The sequence below is a fragment of the Rhinatrema bivittatum genome, chromosome 3 (genome assembly GCF_901001135.1).
Source record: "Rhinatrema bivittatum chromosome 3, aRhiBiv1.1, whole genome shotgun sequence".
In the NCBI taxonomy this organism is placed as follows: domain Eukaryota; kingdom Metazoa; phylum Chordata; class Amphibia; order Gymnophiona; family Rhinatrematidae; genus Rhinatrema; species Rhinatrema bivittatum.
Window position 1 is genome coordinate 536,208,517 of NC_042617.1, and position 25,197 is coordinate 536,233,713.

Consider the following 25,197-nt stretch of genomic DNA (forward strand, 5'->3'; position numbering starts at 1 on the left):
ATCTGAACGCTGGGATCTCAATTTTCTACAGTGGGGGCCGGCAGGACTTAGGCGCAGGTACCCTGGAGAAGGAAGTCCGGTGGGCGGTCCCAGTCGAGGCTGGCAGAAGACTGAAGAGGCGGAGATTGTCCAGGAGTCGAGGCGGGCAGTGATGGTGCAAAATGAGGAACCAGGCCGGAGGTTGGGGCAGGCAGCAGACAAGCCGAAGTCTGAGAACACTCCAAGGGTCAGGACGGGCAGCAGACAGAGGAATCCAGGAGCCAGGCCGAAGTCAAAACCGAAGAAGCAAGTGAAGGCAGGAGCAGGAGCGGGAACAGGAGCAGTACCACAGGAACGAAGCTGGAGCAGGCAAGAACACAGGAACTCTGGAACGGAATCAGGAACAGCAACTAGCTACTCAGGAGAGTCAACCTGTTGCCAAGGCAAAGCAGAGAAGTTAGAAGTGGTCATATATAGACCTCTGCCGGTGACATCAGGTTTGGGGCCAGGCAGCGGTTTCCCACCGCGGCCCCTTTAAATTATGGCCTTCTGCGCATGCGCGCGCCTAAGGGGCGGAGTCCTCTGAAGAAGTCGGCAACATCTCCCTCGTGGGGAGAACGCTGCGGGAAGGCCACGACGCGGATCGGGCCGGCATGGGGAAGTCAGCGGGAAGCACTGGCGACTGCTGGTAAGAGAGGGGGGGACCCAGCCACGGCTGTCCACGGCCGGGTTTCCCAACATTTCCCAAGTTTACCTGGCTAATAATATTTTATGGATGTTTCCTCCAGGACCTTGTCCAAACCTCGTTTAAACCCTGCTGTGCTGGTCACCTTGTCCAGGTCCCTCTGGCAACAAATTCCACAGCTTGATTGTGCACTCAGTAAAAAAAACAAAAAACTTTACATTATGGGGTAGATTTTAAAAGGGTTTCGCGCATAAGTTATGCGCGTAACCCTTTAAAAACTCCCCTGCGTGGGCCGAGCCTATTTTTCATAGGCTCGGCGATGCGCGCAAGCCCCGGGACGGCGCGACATTCGGGGCGTTCCGGGGGGGGGCATGGTTCCGGCCTGGGGGCGTTTTGAGGGCGTGGCCGAGGCCTCCAAAATTGCTCCCGGGCCGGGGAATCACACAATGGCGGCCGACCGGCGCAGGCGTAACTTTCGTGATAAAAGTAGGGGGCTGTACATAGGGCTGGGGGGGTGGGTTAGTTAGGAAAGGGAGGGGAAGGTGGGGAGAGGCTGAAGGAAAGTTCCATCCGAGGCCGCTCCGATTTTGGAGCGGCCTCGGAGGGAATGGGCAGCGCGCGCAGGGCTCGGCCGCACAAATGTGCACCCCCCTTGCGTGCGCCGACCCCTTGCGCGCGTATCTTATAAAATCTGGCGTACTTTTGTTTGCGCCTGGATGGAAAAACCTAGGTGTCAGGTTTCCTAGTTGCCTAAAATTTGGAGAAGACACAGCTGAGGGGGGATATGATAGAGGTGTTTAAAATCATGAGAGGTCTAGAACCGGTAGATGTGAATCGGTTATTTACTCTTTCAGATAATAGAAAGACTAGGGGACACTCCATGAAGTTAGCATGTGGCACATTTAAAACTAAACAGAGAAAGTTCTTTTTCACTCAATGCATAGTTAAACTCTGGAATTTGTTGCTAGAGGATGTGGTTAGTGCAGTTAGTGTAGCTGGGTTTAAAAAAGAATTGGATAAGTTCTTGGAGGAGAAGTCCATTACCTGCTATTAATTAAGTTGACTTAGATAATAACCACTGCTCTTACTAGCAACAGTAGCATGGAATAGACTTAGTTTTTGGGTACTTGCTAGGTTCTTATGGCCTGGATTGGCCACTGTTGGAAACAGGATGCTGGGCTTGATGGACTCTTGGTCTGACCCAGTATGGCATGTTCTTATGTTCTTATGTCCTGCTGCCAGAGAAGCCTAGCCTGGGGATGGACAGGAAAATCAGTACCGTGGGCCAGAAAGAATAGTTGCTTCCCGGGATCAGAGAAAAAACAGCAGTCACTGGAGCAGGAAAGAGCAGGGGCAGCCACTGACCTGAAGCAACAATGTTTGCCATGACCAGAAAGAGCAGTGCCTGATGCCAGGCTGGGAGGAGCACTGGCTGTTGAGGTCAGCAGCAGTTACTACACTGGATGATTTATATTTTTGCCTTGGCTTTTATTAATTAAACCTGGATTTTTCTCCATAAGCAACAGAACCTTAATTCCTCAAAAATCTATCCTCTTAGGAATTATGTGCCCTCTGTATTACTGCATGTCAGGCAAATGGTTTTTACTGGGAGTCTGTAGCTTCATCTACTGTACAAACTCTTTGGGGTGAAATTATTTTTTGGATGGGAAGCAGTTGAGGGAAATTACAGATCTGCTGTAATTACAGCTCTGCTTCCGGCTATAGCCAAGCCCTGAAGACTGGCTGCAAATCATGTGGTGCGAGGATCCTTACAGATTACAGGTAGAGGCGGGGGGGGGGGGGACAGCACATTATCCTACCTGTCTTGCAGGCAGATCTCCATTGAAAGGTGGGTCTTTCTGAGATCTAAGTGTGGGCAAGTCAATGAAGAGATTTGGAGATGGAAGCAGGGAGCCTTGTAGAAGCAAGCTGGGCCCTACCAGGGAGGATAGCCAGTGTGGGCATGGAGAAGGCTAGGCTTGGTGCTATAGATACATCCGACACCTGTATTAATCCATGTAGGCCTTCATCTCTGTGGGGTAAGAAAGGTTGTTTTTCATTTTCTTGACATCTGCAGCTTTGGAGGGGCTCACAGAGGTGAATTAGATGAACTTGCTGCAGCAGCCAGCTTCAGGTGAATGGAGATCCTACCAGCACATCTCTGTGGGAAGTTGTGCTGTATTTGAAAGGGCCAATGCATGTGTGCTCCTTGTCTCCCTGCACTGTGCTTTTTAGTAATGGGGTATTGTACAAGAACTTTCCCCCTATAGCCTAAACCCATGATTGTGACTTGTTTGCACTCACATCTCTGTCCCTGTGGGGAAGTAAGAGGTAAATGTAGACTACAACTTCAGAAGTTGATCATTCAGGGGTGCTAAGTATAGACTGCACACCTAAATAACCAAAGTTGCACATAGGCAGCTGTAAGGGTGGATGAGAGGAGGATAGAGGTTACTGGACAGACCTGCATGGCAAGCTACATGATTAGGTTTATGATGGTTGTATTTATCATTTGTTTTAATTGGAGTTTTTAGTCTTTTATTTCCATTTTATATGACTGTTTTTTTTATTGTATGTATATAGCTGATTTTTTTATAATGTCCTATTTTAAATATGTATATTTTAATCTGCCAAGTACTCCTGATTGTGCAGGTTATAAGTCCATTAAATAAATAAATAAATGTTAATGCGTGTGTGAGAGAATAATTGTGATAGGCAGTCCTAAGAGGGGCTTTATTGTGGGTGGAAACAGACCAAAGCATGCATCAAATAACAGACACACCCCAAAATTATAATAATAATACATTTTTATATCAAATTGAAAAATATTTAAAACTTTAAAAACTATTTAGAATTAAAAAATTAAATGGGAAAGGAGTGAGAAAAACTAAGGACTAAACTATTTACATTAAAAAAAGGGTCCAGAAACCTGAGGAGGCCCAGTCCAAAATGGCCTAGGGGACTGGGCCTCCTCAGGGCGGATGCCTCATGACCATCATTTCAGCAGCTGCTCTGAAGCCCTCTTGATCCTGTGCTAGTTGCTCCACTTCCACCAGTCCCAGCTGCGACCAGAGCTCAGCTTTAACTCTTCTCATGTCCTCCACCATCTTCGGCATTGCCAGTCCCATAGTTGTCTGACACCTTGCCTCCTGGTCTAGAGCAAGTGCTCCGGCCACTGAGGTGGTTTCTGCAGCTATGGGGTGCAGTGCAGAATCTGGTGGGAGGTCAAAAGTCAGGTTGTCGCCTCCCTTGCCCAGCAATGGCTAGGCAGCCTCTGGACCAGAGTCCCAATGTTCCGGGGCAGAAAGAGGAGAAGACCCTATGGGGAACATGAGAGGGATAGGTGGAGCAAGAGGTCCAGGGCCTCCCATGGGTGAGTGGCTGCTGTGCTGCTGCAGGGTCCACTGCCGCTGGTTATGGTGCTGTTGGTGGCTGCTGCAGCAGCAAGAGGGATCAGAAGTTCTTCATCCTCTTCTTCTTCAACCTCCTCTGATGAAGAGCTGGTGTTATCTGTGAAAACAGCAAAACCTGTGTGTCAAGTCATCAGCTGGTATACTCCAAGGTCTGATGTGCGGTATCATATCAACAATTAGAGGGCATTGCTTTTCTGGGAGAGGTGGAGGCAATGAGAAATGCTCCTAGCATCCTATAGGGAGGCTGGCAATGCCATGCCCTTTAGGGGGGTGGCAAGGTCATGGATAGGATCCCCTAGAAACTGAAACTTCTGTACAGATGTCTTTTATTACATTGTGCCTAGCTAGTGATAGGGGCTCGGAAGTAGAGCAGTTAGTTTTGGGCTGCATTCTAGAAAGAAAGTTGTCAAGGACCAGGATGCAGCCTCAAGTCTATGGATTCTTGTAGGACTTGAGGCATAGACGTTTACTGGTAATAGTTTTTGGAGTAGGTTCTCACACTCTTTAGAATTCAAAAATTGGCTGTAAGTCCGTTACAAGAAACAATTTATGACAGTGCTGCCCATGACCCAGGGAGTATGCAAGGAAAAAATGAATAAAGTGAATGTGCATGAGGGTTTCTTGAAGCTCTAGGCAGAGAGTGGGTCTTGTAGAGTGGCAGGGCATTAGTGGGACCTGCGATGGAAGCTGGAAATAGACAGAGGTTGCTGACATCTTACTGATGGCCATTTAATGAACTTACCTCCATGCCCTTCCTGCCAGGCATGAGCCTCTCCCCTTTCTTATGAAAGTCCTCAATCTATCCAGAAAAATGGGAATACAGAGCTATTAGTTCAATGTTGCTGGTTCTCTGACCTCCAGAATGCTATGTTTGTATGATTTCAAGTGAAGCCTTCAATTTGTTTCATGGCTCTTTGCTTGTCCTTCGTGCAGCTATATGTTGTGACCTGCCAGCTGGTACAATCCCAGAACTGGAAAGGTACCCAGTTTCAGAAGGGAGATAGCAGTCCAATGTAGGGATTCTAACAACCCCGTTCTGATGCATTATGGGCCTGGCAGCACAAATTTTAAAGGGTTGAATTTGGGACTACAAAAACCACACACCTTTGGGGTGTAAGTAGACAATTAAGACAGGCCCAGTTTTCTGCTTTCTGGAACAGGGACACAGGTCTTCTCTACAATAGGGGCCAGCAGCAAATTCAGAAATATGCCACTCCGGATGTTCTTTCCCTTATTTTAACCTTTACTATACTTATTATCTTTGTCTAAAGTTGTCCCTTTTTGTCCTACCCATATATTTACCTCTTTATGTGTAATACTTTAGCAATACATGTACAAGGGTCATGGCATTATTATCATATTAATCAGTTTCATCATCGATATATGCCTCTTGCTCTACCATAAGCCCATAATGGCCCCCCCTTGCCCCCATAACCCTCCCCCATCTGAAAATGCCACATCTATATAGCTCCCAAATACCCTGCAACCTACCCCACACTACCACCTAATTGCCCTCAACTCCTAACATCCCCCATACCTGCCCCACCCCAATTGCCCCAAATGTCTCCACATCCACATCCACACCCACCTCAATTGCCTCCCAAATGCTCCATACCCACTCTCGCTACCCATTTGCCCCAAATGCCCCACAATTACCCCACTACCCAATTGCCCCGATTACTCTAACCCATCCCCAACACCCCAACCCCACCCCCACACCCCCAAATGTCTCCCCCAAACATTCCTAACACCCCCTACCCCCACTCACCTTCTTAGTTTCCACAATGTACTTACCCTGCAGGGGTAGAAAGTTTCTCTGTTATATTCTGCCTGCACTCCCCTCATGCTTCCCTCTGCTGCCTCTTATTCCTTCTGGCCTCTGGACTGGAAACAACAAATATTCATTCCTCACCACCAAGGACACCAGCCGTGACATGTCCCTGGTGGTAAAATTTGGCTGCTTTGCTTGGGAGTGCCATCTTGGAATGAGCCCACCCCAGAAAATCTGGAATTTTGCGTGCGCATGGAAAAACAAACACATACATTCACAATTTTGCAAAAATGTATGTGCATAGAAGTTCACTTACATGCAAACATTTATACACATAGCAAACATATGCTTATATGGTTTCTATAATATATATGCATAATTTTTAATCTGTGCAGATGAATGCGCGCAGATTATAAAATACAAGTATACTTCTGTACGGCCCCATATATGCATGTATATAGGATTACACATAATTCTTTTAAAATTATGCTCCCTTAGTGCTTAGGTGCAAGATTAATGCTCTATTGGTTGAAGAAACTAAAACACTAATTGAAAAATCTGACCAGGTGTTTTATTCTGTGGGTGGCAAAATTGAAAAAATATTAGCCAGACAATTTAACTAGAGAAGAACCAATAATACCATTTTAGAAATAAGGGGCATGTCCATAAATTTAGAGAGGACATAACACAACAAGGTCCATATTCCAGTCGCCGAGTGGTTAGGAAACTTATCTGGCTAACTTAGCTCATATATTCAGTGGTTTATCTGGCTAGCTTCATAACATCTGAATATCAGAATTAGCTGGATAATTTATCTGGGTAACTCAGTTCCTACCAGTTAAGCCCCTGGAATATCTCTAACTTATCCAGTCAAATTTTAGCCTTGATAAATAGTTATCCAGCTGGAATTTAGCCGGATAAGGGCCCAAATATTCATTTAACTTTTGAGTTTTTTGGCTAATTGCTTCTGAATATGGACCTCAATGTTTTCAAAATTAACTATCAAACCTTAGTCTTTTCAGAGATGGCATTCTTGGATGGAGCTATGGAAAAATTTCTAGTTGAGATTCACCTGAGTAATACTGATGATGAGGACAAAGCTGCTGTGGATGCCCCCATTACCTGTATGGAAATGCAATGGGTCATTAATAATCTTCCAAACAATAAATCGGTAGGCCCTGATGGATTCTCCATTGATTTTTTTTTCATACATTTATTTATTTATTTTATTTAAAAACTTTTATATACCGGTATTAGTATGCATACATCATACCGGTTTACAATGTAACTTTAAAGGTAGAAATTACAATGAACAGGGAGGGCGAACAAGGAGGAGTATACAAAGAGCAGGAGGTGGAGGAATTAAAGCAATAAATAAAACTGCAACGGACTATTTACAGGAATATACAAGGCGTAGGCAAGATACTTGCGGAAGTCAGTGTACTTAATCAGGGTAGGCTTGTCGGAAGAGCCATGTTTTAAGTTTTTTTCTGAACTTGGCGTAACATGGCTCTAGCCTGAGAGTGGTAGGCTCTACCTATTGACCTATTACTCACAAAGGTCCTTAATAATTGACCTATTAATAATTGACCTATTACTCACAAAGGTCCTTAATAACGCAGTGCTGTTTGAGAAAATACCACTCCTTCAGTCCAGAGGGAGTGCTGACAGTGACAAAAAATATTCTTGGAGGGTTAAACTACTAATGTTTTGGATGATGGTTTAGTGGCAGCATGTAGTGAGCTGCCTGGTGTAGGGGGCTGTGTGGGGGGGGGGGGGGATTGGTTTGCTTGGCGGGTGGCCAAGGCCTCGCAGGTGTCCTAATTGAAGCGCTATGATAGTGCACTTTGCGATAAATAACCTATTACCATAAAACACACCCCTCTTCCTATCGCATGCGATAGTTTGATGAATCTAGGCCTAAGTTTGTTAAACTGATAAAGGCTTATTATGTCTTAATTTAAGGATTGTTAAATGTGCTTAGAGTTTTTTTTACTGTATTTATTAGGTATCTTTTAAATTTGATTCTAGATTATTAATGTTATTGCATGACCAGCAAAAGAGCTAAAATAAGTCAGTCACTAAAATCAGGGCTAATTGAATGCAATTTTAAATGAGTAATTGACTTATTTTGAAGACTTTCCTCCTAGTGGACTTGCTAATCTATACATCAGAAAAGGAGATGGAGTGGGAAAGTGGGACTCAGACTAGTGACTAGTTGCCCAGGAAAAAGTACTCTGACCTTCTCAGATTAAGTAAGTGACCTTTGAAAACTCACAGTTCTAACACTGGCAAACAAATACTATCTTTTACTAGCTCAGGGAATCAAAATGTATTTTCCGACTGTACAAACAATTTTAACACTGGCAAACAAATCATAAGATTAGCAAACAATATGAAAGGACAGTAGTAGTTTAACCCTCCACGATCCCTACTGTCGTTTGGAAGGATTCAGTTGCCATGAGATGCAGGGTGGCCAACAGTTTGGTATGGCCAGGCACAGCATGGAACCTTTCTGTGACCGGATCCAAATCCCCTCAGATTTCTTCATATAATCCCAGGATAGCCCGAGAGCTGAGACGATATCTGCAAACCACATAGTCCTCTGGCATGCCCAGCAAGGATGTTCGTGGAGGAAAGATGCACTCCCTGTATCTCCTCTGCCATGGCTGTCTGCGTGCCAGGCACTGCTCTGGACCCCAACCCTGTGTGGCCCGTGGCTCTGCCTCCAGTGCAGGGACTTCCCTAGGAGGGCTGGGAACTGGCCTTGTCTGTTCTTGAGGTTACTGCTGTTCCGCTTGTGGTCTGTGGCGAGCATCCTGAGGCATCCCGTATCCCCCAACAATTAAACTTGCCACAAACATTATGGCTTTAGGAAACTAGACCAGGTAAGAACAGGTGTTTTTATTGGGTTAGGAAGGCCTGGTAGGTGTGTCCGTTATAATTCCTCTTTTTATTGCACGCGATAATCACTGCAATAATACCTGTGATCTGTGATATCGGCTGTGGGAACGTGACAAATAGTTTTTCACTATACTGCAAAAAAAAAAAAAAAAGGGGTAGTTATTTCCTGTGTTAAATCCCGCGATAGTGTGCGTTATTCTATTGCACTCTGCGCTAGCAGACCCTCATTTCCATTTGGTCCACCCAAACTCCTCCCACCTGAATACTCAATGTTTAATTTGCATACGCATTTTGCGTTATGTTATTTATCGCACATGTTACAGTGTTATCGCATGCGTTATGGTGTTATCACTCGCAATAAGGCCCTAACACGAAATGATAAATTACAAAGTAAGATGCAGACAAAAGCCCAGCAGCGAGATGAGGGTTATCCAGTTTTTTTATTACTTATTTTATTTATTTAAAAGGACTTATTGCCCGCGTCTTAAAATGTTCGGGGCAGGTTACAGATAGTATAATCATAATAAAACAACAAAAAGTGAAAAATATAAAACATTTATAGTCAAAAACAAAGCCTGGGTGTTAAAGCCTGGCTGGAAACAAGATAAAAAAGGGCAGAGTAGAAGAGGGTAAATAGTGGTAAGAAAAATTAGGGTTCACATAGATCTTTGAATGCTGGGTTAAATAGATTCTACTTTAAGGGGTAGATTTCATAAAAAAGCACACGCGCGTCCTTTTGTTCGCATACCAGGCGCAAACAAAAGTACGCCAGATTTCAATAGATACACGCGTAGCCGCGAGTATCTGTTAAAATCCGGGGTTGGCGCACGCAAGGCTGGCCAAAATCGGCAGCCGGCACGTACCAAGCCTCACAGCCGGCCTCCGTTCCCTCCAAGGCCACTCCGAAATTGGAGCAGCCTCGGAGGGAGCTTTCCTTCCACCCCCCCGCACCTTCCCCTACCTAACCCACCCCCCCCCCCCCCGGCCCTATCCAAACCCCCCCCCCTACCTTTGTTGCACAAGTTATGCCATGGTTCGGTCCAGGCTGGTCCAGAGGCCGCGGCCACACCCCCAGAACGCCCCCGATGACACGCTGGCCGCGACACGCCCCCGACATGCCCCCCGACACGCCCCCGATGACGCGCTGTCTGCAAACCACCCCCTCCCAGGAAAGCCCCAGGACTTACGCTCGTCCCGGGGCTTTGCGCATGCCGGCAGCCTATGCAAGATAGGCTTGGCGTGCGCAGGGGGGAGTTTGGTGTAGGTTTTCGGGGGTTACGTGCGTAACCCTTTGAAAATCTACCCCTAAGGCTTTCCTGAAGTCCTTAGTGTTAGGTAAGGCTCTCAGGGTGGGAAGAATGGAGTTCCATTTGACTGGACCTATGATGGAGAAAGCCCGTTCATGAGTCACTTCCAGATCTGAGATTACGTGGAGGTAAACAGAAATGTAGGGTAACTAAAAACCATGGACTTTTAACATTGTATATGAAATTGTGTATTGTGGATAGTATTTTATATTGTATTCTCTATTGTAGAGGTAACCAGTGCAGAGAAAACAGAACTGGTATGATATGTTCATATAGTTTTTTGCTAGTTATTAAACGGGCAGCTGCATTTTGCACCAATTGGAGAAACCTGATAGTAGATTTAGGTAGACCAACATAGAGGAATTACAATAATCAATTCCTGTAAGTATTAGTGATTGGAGTACAGTTCTGAAAGCGCTTGGTTCGAGTAAATGCTTGATATGTTTAAGGAAACATAACTTGTAGAAAGAGGATTTAACAACTGATTTAATGTGAGTTTGCATGTCCAGCTTGATGTCAAACATGACACCAAGATTTCAGTCATGTTGAGTTATGTGGATGGTAGTATTGTCAATGAAGATGGTGTTTGGAATGTCATTTAATGCAGGATTTCCAAGGATCATTATTTCAGTTTTTGAAAGATTTAAGCAAAGTTTATTGTGGGTCAACAATTTCTTGATGAAAGATAGACAGAGAGAGATGAATTGAGATGTGGATTGCCAGTTAATCCAAGTTGGAAAGTAGAATTGAATGTCGACTGTATAGAGATGATAGGAGAGGCCTAGAGTGGAAAGGAATTGACAAATTGGAGAAAGGAAAATATTAAATAGTGCAGCGGAGAGTGCTGAACCTTGTGGGACTCCAGTATTCAATGTAAACCATGATGAAGTGGTGGAATGTATATGTATTTGTTGATACCAGTTCTGTAGGTAAGACTTAAACCAGGAAATAACTGTACCAGATAAGCCAATTTTGGTGAGACAAGAGAGCAGTATCTCATAATTGATGGTGTCGAAGGCAACAGGTAAGTCAAGGAAAATTAAAACATAGGATGTACCAGAGTCAAACTCTCGATGGTTAACTTCAGTGCTAGATAGTTAAAGGGTTTCAGTGCTGTGGTGTGATCTGAATCCAAATTGATATTGATAGAGTAGGGAGTGTTCATCTAGGAAATTGGTAAGTTACTTTAGTACCAAAGATTCTATGATTTTGGAGAGAAATGGAAGGGAGGAAATAGGATGGAAGTTACTATAATCAGTATTGGGAGTTGTAGACTTCTTTTGTATTGGTGCAACAGAGGCCTTTTTTAGAGATAGGCGAATGCCTGTTGACAGTGAGGAATTAATCTGGCAAACGGGCAAAGCAATGTCATCTTTAATGAGTTTTAGTAAGACTTTAGAACAAGGCATTAGAGGACAAGAGGAGTATCTCATTTTGGAGATATTTTGTAATATTTCGGTACTTGCTAATGTCTCAAACATATCCCAGGTAGTGTTGGATGTAACATTGGAAAAAGGGTATGTTGTTGTGGGAAAAGAATTTACCTTATTTTGGAATTTGGACTGAAAGTATTTTCCTTTTAAAAAGGAGATGGAGCCGCTTTTAAACTAGAATATAGGGGGAAAGCCAACAGTCGCTCATAAGGAGGTATCTTCAAAGGATACTGGCAAACTAAGTTAAAATGTCCTGATAGAAAGATGATTGTAAAAGCTGAAAAAAAAACCAGATGTATTTAAATACAGAGCATTCGGATAGAAATGACTCCTAACTGCCTGTATCATCAGATAATAGGTTGGGGGATGAGAGGAATCCAGAAACTGTGATGATGTATCTTGGCTCTGATTGGGGATGAGAGGGATCCAGAGGCTACAGAAAGTGCAGAGAAGGGCGACCAAAATAATAAGGGGCATGGAATGACTGCCATGTGAGGAAAGGCTAAAGAAGTTAGGGCTATTCAGTTTGGAGAACAGATGACTGAGGGAGGGATATGATAGAAGTCTACAAAATCCTGAAAGGACTTGAACAAGTTAATGTAAATCGGTTATTTACTCTTGCAGATAATAAAAGAACCAAAGGGCACTCCATGAAGTTAGCAAGTAGCTTATTTAAAACAAATCGAAGGAAATTCTTTTTCACTCAGTACATACTTAAGCTCTAGAATTCATTGCCAGAGGATGTGGTTACAGCAGTTAGTGTAACTGGATTTAAAAAAGATTTGGATAAGTTCCTAGAGGAAAAATCCATATACTGCTATTATGGTAATTAATAAGCAATAGTAGCTTGTGATCTATTTAATGTTTGGGTACTTGCCAGGTGACTTGGATTGGCCACTGTTGGAAACAGGCTTGATGGACCCTTGGTCTGACCCAGTATGGCATATCTTATGTTCTTATATTAGATCTAGTTTTTGGTAGAACACAGGACCTGGTGCAAGTGATAAAGATGGTGAATCCATTTGGCAACAATGATGATCAGGTAATAAAATTCATCGTAAACACTGGAGGATGAATACTAAGGAAAACTACTGCAGTAGCTTTTAACTATAAAAAAGGAGTGCAAAGATGTGGCCCTAATCCCTCTCCTTCACCTGTGCGGGACCAGGCTAGGCACCTGGTCCACCTTAAATCCCATAGAGGGAGAGAGCTCTGTGGGTGGGATCCTGCTGGACAGGATAAGAAGTGGAACGCAGCTAAGAACAGGAGGTCCTGTGTCTCCAGGAGAAGCCAGCTCCCGAACCCTGTCTGGTGGAAATTATGGTGTGAGTATACTGCTGGAAGGTAGGTAGTCTACTGACTAGAGATGTGAATCGTGTCCTCGATCGTCTTAACGATCGATTTCGGCTGGGAGGGGGAGGGAATCGTATCGTCGCCGTTTGGGTGTTTAGATTATCGTGAAAAATCGTTAAAATCGTGAACACACACTAAAACCCCCTAAAACCCACCCCCGACCCTTTAAATTAAATCCCCCACCATTTTTTGCGGCGGCCATTTTGCAAAATGGCCGCCGCAAAATGGCGGCGGCCATAGACCAATACGATTCGACGCAGGAGGTTGTTCCGGACCCCCGCTGGACTTTTGGCAAGTCTTGTGGGGGTCAGGAGGCCCCCCAAGCTGGCCAAAAGTTCCTGGGGGTCCAGCGGGGGGCCCTGGAGCGATCTCCTGCCGCGAATCGTTTCCGTACGGAAAATGGCACCGGCCTCCTGCGTCGAATCGTATTGGTCTATGGCCGCCGCCATTTTGCGGCGGCCATTTTGCAAAATGGCGCCGGCTGAAGACACCACGATTTACTGTGCCGGATTTCCTGCTCTCATCCTTTCCCCGATTTAGCTACGGACCCGGGGGTAATTTAAGCTACGGACCGCCGCTACGGACCCCCAGGTAATTTAAGGCATTTGGGGTGGGGGATTTAATTTAAAGGGTCGGGGTGGGTTTTAGGGGGTTTTAGTGTGCCGGGGGTAGGTTTTAGGGGGTTTTAGTGTGCTGCTGGACCCCCAGGTAATTTAAGGCATTTGGGGGGGGTTCGGGAGGGTGGGGGATTTAATTTAAAGGGTCGGGGGTGGGTTTTAGGGGGTTTTAGTGTGCCGGTTTTCCTGCCCTCCCTCTTCCCCCGATTTACGATTTTTTGACGATAAATCGGGGGAATTGGTATTGTATCGTGGTCCTAACGATTTTTGACGATTTAAAATATATCGGATGATATTTTAAATCGTCAAAAAACAATTCACATCCCTACTACTGACAGTGTTTAATAAAGTCATAATCTGTAAGAAGAAAGGCTGAAGTCTGAGTGTCTGTGCCTATCCCACAGGGAGACTATGATAAAATAATGAAATGTTTTTAGAAAAGAAGTGAAAGGAGGAATCCACAAATATAAACACTTGCAGGAGACATGGACACTATTTAAAATTAACATCCTTGAGGCCCAGACAAAATGTATTCTGTGCATTAAAAAATGGTAGGGAAATAAAAACAACGGCCAGAGTGGTTTAATAGCAGCAGAAAGAGCACATCACATTTTTTCATTTCATTCTGTTTCTGCATTTTAGCACTCCCTAAATCATTCTAGCATGCACTAAAATGCAGAAACATAATACAGTTTTATTGATGATTTTGTGTCATTTAAAATGGGAAACACAAAATAACCACAACGAATGTTGTTGTGATATCCCAGTTGTTTAACAATTATAGCAAACCCCTCATCCTGAGCATTGGATTCTATTTGCTAAGTGAAGCACAAACAGCCACACAGTTTCAGGTTCACACATATCTCAGCAGGATGTCAGATCTGTAGCCTGATATTAGTGGCAGAAGCTGGCTGTAGCACACTGCAGGATCTGGATTAACTCCCTGGGGTAGAGTTGTTTAGGGATGTGAATCGTTTTAGGACGATTAAAATTATCGTCCGATAATTTTAATATCGTCTTAAACCGTTATGGAACACAATACAATACAGATTCTAACGATTTATCGTTATAAATCGTTAGAATCGTGAGCCGGCACACTAAAACCCCCTAAAACCCACCCCCGACCCTTTAAATTAAATCCCCCACCCTCCCGAACCCCCCCACAAATAACTTAAATAACCTGCGGGTCCAGCGGCGGTCCGGAACGGCAGCGGTCCGGAACGGGCTCCTGCTCTGAATCTTGTCGTCTTCAGCCGGCGCCATTTTCCAAAATGGCGCCAAAAATGGCGGTGGCCATAGACGAAAAAGATTGGACGGCAGGAGGTCCTTCCGGACCCCCGCTGGACTTTTGGCAAGTCTCGTGGGGGTCAGGAGGCCCCCCACAAGCTGGCCAAAAGTTCCTGGAGGTCCAGCGGGGGTCAGGGAGCGATTTCCCGCCGCGAATCGTTTGCGTACGGAAAATGGCGCCGGCAGGAGATCGACTGCAGGAGGTCGTTCAGCGAGGGTTCCGGCGCCTCGCTGAACGACCTCCTGCAGTCGATCTCCTGCCGGCGCCATTTTCCGTACGAAAACGATTCGCGGCGGGAAATCGCTCCCTGACCCCCGCTGGACCTCCAGGAACTTTTGGCCAGCTTGTGGGGGGCCTCCTGACCCCCACGAGACTTGCCAAAAGTCCAGCGGGGGTCCGGAAGGACCTCCTGCCGTCCAATCTTTTTCGTCTATGGCCGCCGCCATTTTTCGGCGCCATTTTGGAAAATGGCGCCGGCTGAAGACGACAAGATTCAGAGCAGGAGCCCGTTCCGGACCGCTGCCGTTCCGGACCGCCGCTGGACCCGCAGGTTATTTAAGTTATTTGATGGGGGATTTAATTTAAAGGGTCGGGGGTGGGTTTTAGGGGGTTTTAATGTGCCGGTTTTTCGATTTTTCGATTTTTCACGATTTTTAACGATTTTTCACGATATTTTACCCCCCCAAACGGCAACAATACGATTCCCTCCCCCTCCCAGCCGAAATCGATCGTTAAGACGATCGAGGACACGATTCACATCCCTAGAGTTGTTTGCCACTGGGGATCTGACTTTGACTCCACAATTAGTTACAGACTCAAGAGTTGTTTCTGAGGCTGCACAACAGAAAGCCAGGTCAAAAACCAAAATGCAACCCAGCCAGACATGAGAGTTGTTCCATTCACCCAAATCATGCTTGAGTGGTGGACAAATGAAGAAACTACTATGAAAACATGCTTTCCTAATGTATAAGTTCATGAGAGCCAAATGAAAATAAGTGAGTGACACAGTTGCTAACCCTGCAGTTTTGTCCTATAGTCACAGCCCTCCTCTTTTATCCCACCTGTAAATCTGAACTAGGATACAGCATTATGGTCCATAGACCACTCCCCCTGTCAGAATGAGAAAAAGCACACAGCATCATGGGCTACAGATCTCCCCATTCTCAAGATTACAAGGTCTATCTCTCCCCTCCCAAGCCAGAGCCAAGGCACAAATCACAGCCTCTGGATCCCCTCATTCCCAATCAGAGCAAAGATACATCACAGCCTCTGGATCTCCTCATTCACAATCAGAACCAATATACAACATCACAGCCTCTGGGTCCCTCTCATCCCTAATTAGAGCCAAGATACATCATCACAGCCTCTGGATCCCCTCATTCCCAATCAGAACCAATATACAACATCACAGCCTCTGGATCCCTCTCATCCCTAACCAGAGCCAAGATACATCATCACAGCCCCTGGATCCCCTCATTCCCAATCCGAGACAAGATACATCATCACAGCCTCTGGATCCCTCTCATCCCTAATCAGAGACAAGACACATCATCACAGCCTCTGGATCCCTCTCATCCCTAATCAGAGCCAACATACAACATCACAACCTTTAGATCCCCCTCATCCCCAATCAGAGCCAAGATATAACATGACAGCATCTGGATTCCTTCAACCCATTCAGAACATCACAGCCTCTGGAATTCCTCATTCCCAATCAGAGCCAAGATATAACATCAAAGCCTCTGGATTCCCTCAACCCAGTCAGATTCAAATCACAACATCACAGCCTCTGGATTCCCTCAACCCAGTCAGATTCAAATCACATCACCACAGCCTCTGGATCCCCTCATTTCCGATCAGAGACAAGATATAACATCACAGCCTCTGGATTCCCTCATTCCCAATCAGAAACAAGATACAACATCACAGCCTCTGGATCCCCTCATCCCCAATCAGAGACAAGATACAACATCACAGCCTCCGTATTTTCTCATTCCCAATCAGAGCCAAGATATAACATCAAAGCCTCTGGATTCCCTCAACCCAGTCAGATTCAAATCACAACATCACAGCCTCTGGATCCTCTCATTCCCAAACAGAGCAAAGATACTACATCACAGCCTCTGGATCCCCTCATTCCCAATCAGAGCCAAGATATAACATCACAGCCTCTGGATCCCCATTCCCAATCAGAGCCAAGATACAACATCACAGCCTCTGGATTCCCTCAACCCAGTCAGATCCAAATCACAACATCACAGCCTCTGAAGTCCCTCATCCCCAATCAGAGCCAAGCTATAACATCACAGCCTCTGGATTCCCCTCATCCCCAATCAAAGCCAAGATATATCATGACAGCATCTGGATTCCCTCAACCCAGTCAGATCCAAATCACAACAGCACAGCCTCTGGATTCCCTCAACCTAGTTAGATCCAAATCACAACTTCAGAGCCTCTGGATCCCCTCATTCCCAATCAGAACCAAGATACAACTTCACACCCTCTGGATCCCCTCATTCCCAATCAGAGCCAAGATATAACATCACAGCCTCTGGATCCCCTCATTCTCAGTCAGAGACAACATATAACATCACAGCCTCTGGATTCCCTCAACCCAGTCAGATCCAAATCACATTATCTCAGCCTCTAAATTCCCTCATCCAAAATCAGAGCCAAGATACAACATCACAGCCTCTGGATCTCCTCATTCACAATCAGAGACAAGATACATCCTCACAGCCTCTGGATCCCCTCATTCCCAACCAGAGCCAAGATATATCATCACAGCCTCTGGATCCCCTCATTCCCAGTCAGAGACAAGATACATCATCACAGCCTCTGGATCTCTCTCATCCCTAATCAGAGCCAAGACACATCATCACAGCCTCTGGATCCCTCTCATCCCTAATCAGAGCCAAAATACATCATCACAGCCTCTGGATTCCCTCAACCCAGTCAGATCCAAGATAGAACATCACAGCCTCTGGAGCCCCTCATTCCCAATCAGAGCCAATACATAAAATCACAGGCTCTGGATCCCACTCATCCCAAATCAGAGCCAAGATATAACATGACAGCATCTGGATTCCCTCAACCCACTCAATCAAATCACAACATCACAGCCTCTGGATTCCCTCATTCCCATTCAGAGAAAAGATACAACATCACAGCCTCTGGATCCCCTCATTTCCAATCAGAGACAAGATATAACACCACAGACTCTGAATTCCCTCATTCCCAATCAGAGACAAGGTACAACATCAAAGCTTCTGGATCCCCTCATCCCCAAGCAGAGAGAGATACAACATCACAGCCTCTGGATCCCCTCATTTCCAATCAGAGACAAGATATAACATCACAGCCTCTGGATTCCCTCATCCCCAATCAGAGACCAGATACAACATCACAGCCTATGGATCCCCTCATCCCTAATCAGAGACAAGATACATCACAGCTTCTGGAACCTCTCATTCCCAATCAGAGCCAAGATATAACATCACAGCCTCTGGATCCCTCTCATCCACAATCAGAGCCAAGATACATCATCACGGCCTCTGGATCCCCTCATCCCCAATCAGAGACAAGATAAAACATCACAGCCTCTGGATCCCCTCATCCCCAATCAGAGACAACATACAACATCACAGCCTCTGTATCCCGCTCATCCCTAATCAGAGCCAAGATACATCATCACAGCCTCTGGATCCCCTCATTCCCAATCAGAGCCAAGATACAACATCACAGCCTCTGGATCCCCTCATCCCCAATCAGAGACAAGATACATCACAGCCTCTGGATTTTCTCATTCCCAATCAGAGACAAGATATAACATCAAAGCCTCTGGATTCCCTCAACCCAGTCAGATTCAAATCACAACATCACAGTCTCTGGATTCCCTCAACCCAGTCAGATTCAAATCACAACATCACAGCCTCTGGATCCCCACATTTCCGATCAGAGACAAGATATAACTTCACAGCCTCTGGATTCCCGCATTCCCAATCAGAGACAAGATACAACATCACAGCCTCTGGATCCCCTCATCCCCAATCAGAGACAAGATACATCACAGCCTCTGGATTTTCTCATTCCCAATCAGAGACAAGATATAACATCAAAGCCTCTGGATTCCCTCAACCCAGTCAGATTCAAATCACAACATCACAGCCTCTGGATCCCCTCATTTCCAATCAGAGACAAGATACAACATCACAGCCTCTGGATCCCCTCATCTCCAATCAGAGACAAGATAGAACATCACAGCCTCTGGATCCCCTCATCCCCAATCAGAGATAAGATACATCACAGCTTCTGGATCTTCTCATTCCCAAACAGAGCAAAGATACTACATCACAGCCTCTGGATCCCCTCATTCCCAATCAGAGCCAAGATATAACATCACAGCCTCTGGATCCCCTCATTCTCAATCAGAGACAAGATCCAACATCACAGCCACTGGATTCCCTCAATCCAGTCAGATCCAAATCACAACATCACAGCCTCTGAAGTCCCTCATCCCCAATCAGAGCCAAGATATAACATCACAGCCTCTGGATTCCACTCATCCCCAATCAAAGCCAAGATATATCATGACAGCATCTGGATTCCCTCAACCCAGTCAGATCCAAATCACAACAGCACAGCCTCTGGATTCCCTCAACCCAGTTAGATCCAAATCACAACTTCAGAGCGTCTGGATCCCCTCATTCCCAATCAGAACCAAGATACAACTTCACAGCCTCGGGATCCTCTCATTCCCAATCAGAGCCAAGTTATAACATCACACCCTCTGGATCCCCTCATTCCCAATCAGAGCCAAGATATAACATCACAGCCTCTGGATCCCCTCATTCTCAGTCAGAGACAAGATATAACATCATAGCTTCTGGATTCCCTCAACCCAGTCAGATCCAAATCACATCATCACAGCCTCTAAATTCCCTCATCCCCAATCAGAGCCAAGATATAATATCACAGCCTCTGGATCCCCTCATTCACAATCAGAGCCAAGATACAACATCACAGCCTCTGGATCTCCTCATTCACAATCAGAGACAAGATACATCCTCACAGCCTCTGGATCCCCTCCTTCCCAACCAGAGCCAAGATATATCATCACAGCCTCTGGATCCCCTCATTCCCAGTCAGAGACAAGATACATCATCACAGCCTCTGGATCCCTCTCATCCCTAATCAGAGCCAAGATACATCATCACAGCCTCTGGATCCCTCTCATCCCTAATCAGAGCCAAAATACATCATCACAGCCTCTGGATTCCCTCAACCCAGTCAGATCCAAGATAGAACATCACAGTCTCTGGATACCCTCATTCCCAATCAGAGCTGACATATAACATCACAGCCTCTGGAGCCCCTTATTCCCAATCAGAGCCAATACATAAAATCACAGGCTCTGGATCCCACTCATCCCAAATCAGAGCCAAGATATAACATGACAGCATCTGGATTCCCTCAACCCACTCAGAATCAAATCACAACATCACAGCCTCTGGATTCCCTCATTCCCAATCAGAGACAAGATACAACATCACAGCCTCTGGATCCCCTCATTTCCAATCAGAGACAAGATACAACATCAAAGCTTCTGGATGCCCTCATCCCCAATCAGAGACAAGATACAACATCACAGCCTCTGGATCCCCTCATTTCCAATCAGAGACAAGATATAACATCACAGCCTCTGGATTCCCTCATCCCCAATCAGAGACAAGATACAACATCACAGCCTATGGATCCCCTCATCCCTAATCAGAGACAAGATACATCACAGCTTCTGGATCCTCTCATTCCCAAACAGAGCCAAGATATTACATCACAGCCTCTGAATCCCCTCATTCCCAATCAGAGCCAAGATATAACATCACAGCCTCTGGATCCCCTCATTCCCAATCAGAGACAAGATACATCATCACATCCTCTGGATCCCTCTCATCCCTAATCAGAGCCAAGATACATTTATTTATTTATTTATTTAAATCTTTTCTATACCGTCGTTAAGAAGGATCTGTCACAACAGTTTACAATAGGGCACATAAAATAAGGATGCTGAAATATATTAATTTACACAAGTGCCATAATGGCTCGGTACATAGTTTTCTCAATGATATAATTGGTTTGTGATACAATACTGTCCAGGATTTATCAGTTTAAAAATAATTCTAACTTTATAAGTATCAAACTTACTTTCTGGTGATGGACGAGAAGGTAAAGTAAAAACAGAGATAGAAATACAGCTACACACATCATTTGTTCGTACCTCTCACTTTGCCTGCCTCACTGTTTCCCCTTCTCTATTTGATAGGCTTACTTGAATAGCCAGGTTTTTAAGCTTCTGGATCCCCTTATTCCCAATCAAAGACAAGATACATCATCACAGCCTCTGGATCCCCAATCAGAGACAACATCACAGCCTCTGGATCCCCTCATTCCCAATCAGAGACAAGATATAACATGATAGCATCTGGATTCCCTCAACCCAGTCAGATCCAAATCACAACATCACAGCCTCTGGATTCCCTCAACCCGGCTACATCCAAATCACAACATCAGAGCCTCTGGATCCCCTCATTTCCAATCAGAGCCAAGATACAACATCACAGTCTCGGGGATCCACTCATTCCTAATCAGAGCAAAGATTTAACATCACAGCCTCTGGATCCCCTCTTTCCCAATCAGAGACAAGATACATCACAGCTTCTGGATCCTCTCATTCCCAATCAGAGTCACGATATAACATCACATCTTCTGGATCCCCTCATTCCCAATCAGAGCCAAGATATAACTTCACAGCCTCTAGATCCCCTCACCTAAATAGAGACAAGATACATCACAGCTTCTGGATCCTCCCATTCCCAATCAGAACCAAGATATAACATCACAGCCTCTGGATCCCCTCATCCCAATCAGAGACAAGATACAACATCACAGTCTCTGGGTCCCCTCATCCCCAATCAGAGACAAGATACAACATTACAGCCTCTGGATCCCCTCATTCCCAATCAGAACCAAGATATAACATGATAGCATCTGGATTCCCTCAACCCAGTCAGATCCAAATCACAACATAACAGTCTCTGGATTTCCTCATCAGAGCCAAGATATAAAATCACAGCCTCTGGATCCCCTCATTCCCAATCAGAGCCAAGATACAACATCACAGCCTCTGGATCCTCACATTCCCAATCAGAGCCAAGATATAACATCACAGCCTCTGGATCCCCTCATCCCCAATCAGAGACAAGATACAAGATACCTAATTTATTATTTTAAATTGTTACCGTACTATGATGGCACACGAGTAATTTGTAATCTATACCACCCATATTTCACTTTATCGTGCCCTTCTGTAAACCGTTGTGATGGTATTTAACTTAACGATGGTATAGTAAAATTTTTAAATAAATGAATAAATAAATACAACATCACAGCCTCTGGATCCCCTCATTTCTAATCAGAGACAAGATACATCACAGCTTCTGGATCCTCTCATTCCCAATCAGAGCCAAGATACATCACAGCCTCTGGATCCCTCTCATCCCCAATCAGAGCCAAGATACATCATCACAGCCTCTGGATCCCCTCATTCCCAATCAAAAGAAAGATACAATATCACAGCCTCTGCATCCCCTCATCCCCAATCAGAGACAAGATACAACATCACAGCCTCTGGAACTCTCTCATCCCCAATCAGAACCAAGATACATCATAACAGCCTCTGGATCCCCTCATTCCCATTCAGAGACAAGATACAATATCACAGCCTCTGGATCCCCTCATCCCCAATCAGAACCAAGATACAACATCACAGCCTCGGCATTTCCTCATCCCCAATCAGAGCCAATATGTAACAACACAGCCTCTGGATCCCCTCATTCCCAATCAGAGCCAAGATACAACATCACAGCCCCTGGATTCCCTCATCCCCAATCAGAGCCAAGATACATCATCACAGCCTCTGGATCCCCTCATTCCCAATCAGAGCCAAGATACAACATCACAGCCCCTGGATTCCCTCATCCCCAATCAAAGCCAAGATACATCATCACAGCCTCTGGATTCCCTCATCCCCAATCAAAGCCAAGATACAACATCACAGCCTCTGGATTCCCTCATCCCCAATCAAAGCCAAGATACAACATCACAGCCCCTGGATTCCCTCATCCCCAATCAAAGCCAAGATACAACATCACAGCCTCTGGATTCCCTCATCCCCAATCAAAGCCAAGATACAACATCACAACCTCTGGATCCCCTCATTCCCAAGGCTTACTGCCCTAACCTGAGGATCCCCCCCCCCCCCTCCCCAAGGTATACTGCCTTAGCCTCTGGAACCCCTCCCCCAAGAATTACTGCTATAGCCTCTTGATCCTCTCACCCCAGTCAGAGCTAAAACACAAATAGCTTCAGGATCCCCTCATCATCAGCCAGATTCAGGACATGACTCTGGATTCCCTCTCTTCTCCTTAAAAAAAAAAAGCAACAAAAAACCCAGAGCCTCACTCTTTCCTATTCCAAGAAACAACTCCGAACAATTTTTTTAACCCAGTCGTGAGTCTGAAGTCAAAAAAAGGAAAAGTCAGAAGAGGAAAGCAGGGAGTGGCAGCTCCAGCTCCATCCAACGAAGGAAAAAAACCAAACAAACAAACCATGACATCATGCCCTTCAGAGAATAAGGAGGCATGGAGAGAAAGGATTCCCCGTCCTTGCTTCTCACACCCCCTGCAGGTATGACATCATTCAGTGGCTGGGATGCAGTGGGGAGAATGGGCGATGCCTTACCCTCCTCGGCAACCTGGCTCCGAGACCTCGGCAATTCTGCTGCTACTGCAGGAGCTCCCCGGGCTGCTAACATCTGCAGTTCTTCAAGCAGCTCGGCCCCTCCTTCTGCTCAAACAAGCTGCTTCCCCCCTCCCACTTGTCCCAAGGGTTCTCCTATGTGTCACGAATCTGAGGGAGACCCAAGCTGACGCTCCTCTTCGTGGCAAAGCACTCTGGGAATTGTAGTACAGCAAATCGCTGGCAGGGTTTGGCTCCTTAAAGACGGGCAAAAATGCTGGACAGTGTACACCTGGCTGCGCTTTCCGTTCTTCTTTCTATCTTCAACTCTGCGTTCTATTTTCTTCTTGTATTTTTTAGGCCATCTGCTTTTCCTTTCTTTTTTCCCCCCTCTCTCTCTTTTTTTTTTTTTTTGAAAGCGTATTTTCTGCATCCTCCAAAGAACTTTGCTCTCTGTGTTATTTTTTTCCTGTTTTAACTTTCCCCCAATTTTCCTTTACCCTGCCTCTTTTCATTTTTGCCTCTCTGTTATATAATTCCTTGGCTGTTTCTCTGCTAGCTTAACAATATTGGTTTTCTTTCCTCCATCTAGGTTGTCATCTCCTTTCCCCCCATACTTTCTTTCCCACTCTCCTTGCCTGGCTGCTATTAGGGTGGGCAAATGCCTTTATTATCAAGACCAGGCTAAAATCATTCTGATTAAGATTGTAAATCCCTTACCTTGCCATATTGTATAAATGGAGTTGGACTCCTGCTTTTTTTTAGGAAAATTGAGATTACAAGTTCTAACATGCAATGGAAAAATAAAGGACAGTCTCAGCCTGTCCTTGATGATGTGAAATCCCAGCTTTATACTATTCTGAACTGATTTGGAGACACCGAGCACCAGAACGAATACATTATAGGACTCTTTCAGAGAGAACTGGAGAGAGGCAGCCTCATTTACTAAGCTTTTCCCATAGACACAGAGGCGCTGATGTAATAAAGTGTTGCTCAACTGTGCACACACATTTTTGCATGATTGTGCACACATTATTTGAGTGTACAAACTTACTCCTGATTTAACAGGGAGTTTAGTGTCTGAAAGATGTGGGCACAAATGGGAGTAAAACTGTGCACATGAATTAGTGCGCCTCTATGCACATCCCATGATAATCAAGGCATTAGCTATTACTCCCCAATGCAGAGAGATGCACAGGCTTAATAACTCAGGTTTCCTGAATACTGGAAATTTAACTCCTGGTTAGAGGTGGAGTAAAGTCTCTGGGGCTAGTGTTAGTCTACAGGGCTGAACCTGGAGTTCATGGTGCAGGGTTCCCGTATTTGGGACTTATATGGAAAGAACATGCGTTGAGCACATAAAACACAATTTGTGTGCACAACATTTTTGTGCAGAAAACATACTTTATGTGCATAAATCATGTTTTATGCATGCTAAACGTCTTTCTTATGCACATTTTCAGGTTAGAGTACTTTTTAAAACTCCTACTGCATTATCATACCAATAACTTACTGCATTGGGCATTAACTCTTTTTAATGTATGAGTAATAAAATGTGCATGATACATTTTTTATAACATATCTTATTACATTGAGGCCAGAATGGAAGAAAAGCTTTAATAAATCAGGCCCAGAGTGAGAGATCAAGAGA

The 25,197-nt window shown here is 45.1% G+C and overlaps 1 protein-coding gene across 2 annotated transcripts in view; it reads right to left on the reverse strand.

Moving 5' to 3' along the window:
* LOC115088252 (E3 ubiquitin-protein ligase RNF19A-like) overlaps window positions 1–23,658 on the reverse strand; it is a 96,481-nt gene extending 72,823 nt beyond the window's left edge. Inside the window, exons 1-4 of one of the 2 annotated variants that reach the window (XR_003855732.1) lie at window positions 23,550–23,658; window positions 5,872–6,082; window positions 4,820–4,876; window positions 1,847–4,174 (exon numbers count right to left, since the gene is read on the reverse strand). The gene's annotated coding sequence lies outside the window, so the exon portion shown is untranslated. Of the gene's footprint in view, window positions 1–1,846; window positions 4,175–4,819; window positions 4,877–5,871; window positions 6,083–23,549 lie in introns of those variants that run through there. The other variant, XM_029596347.1, reaches the window with a different exon arrangement.
* Between the last annotated feature and the right edge of the window lie 1,539 nt (window positions 23,659–25,197).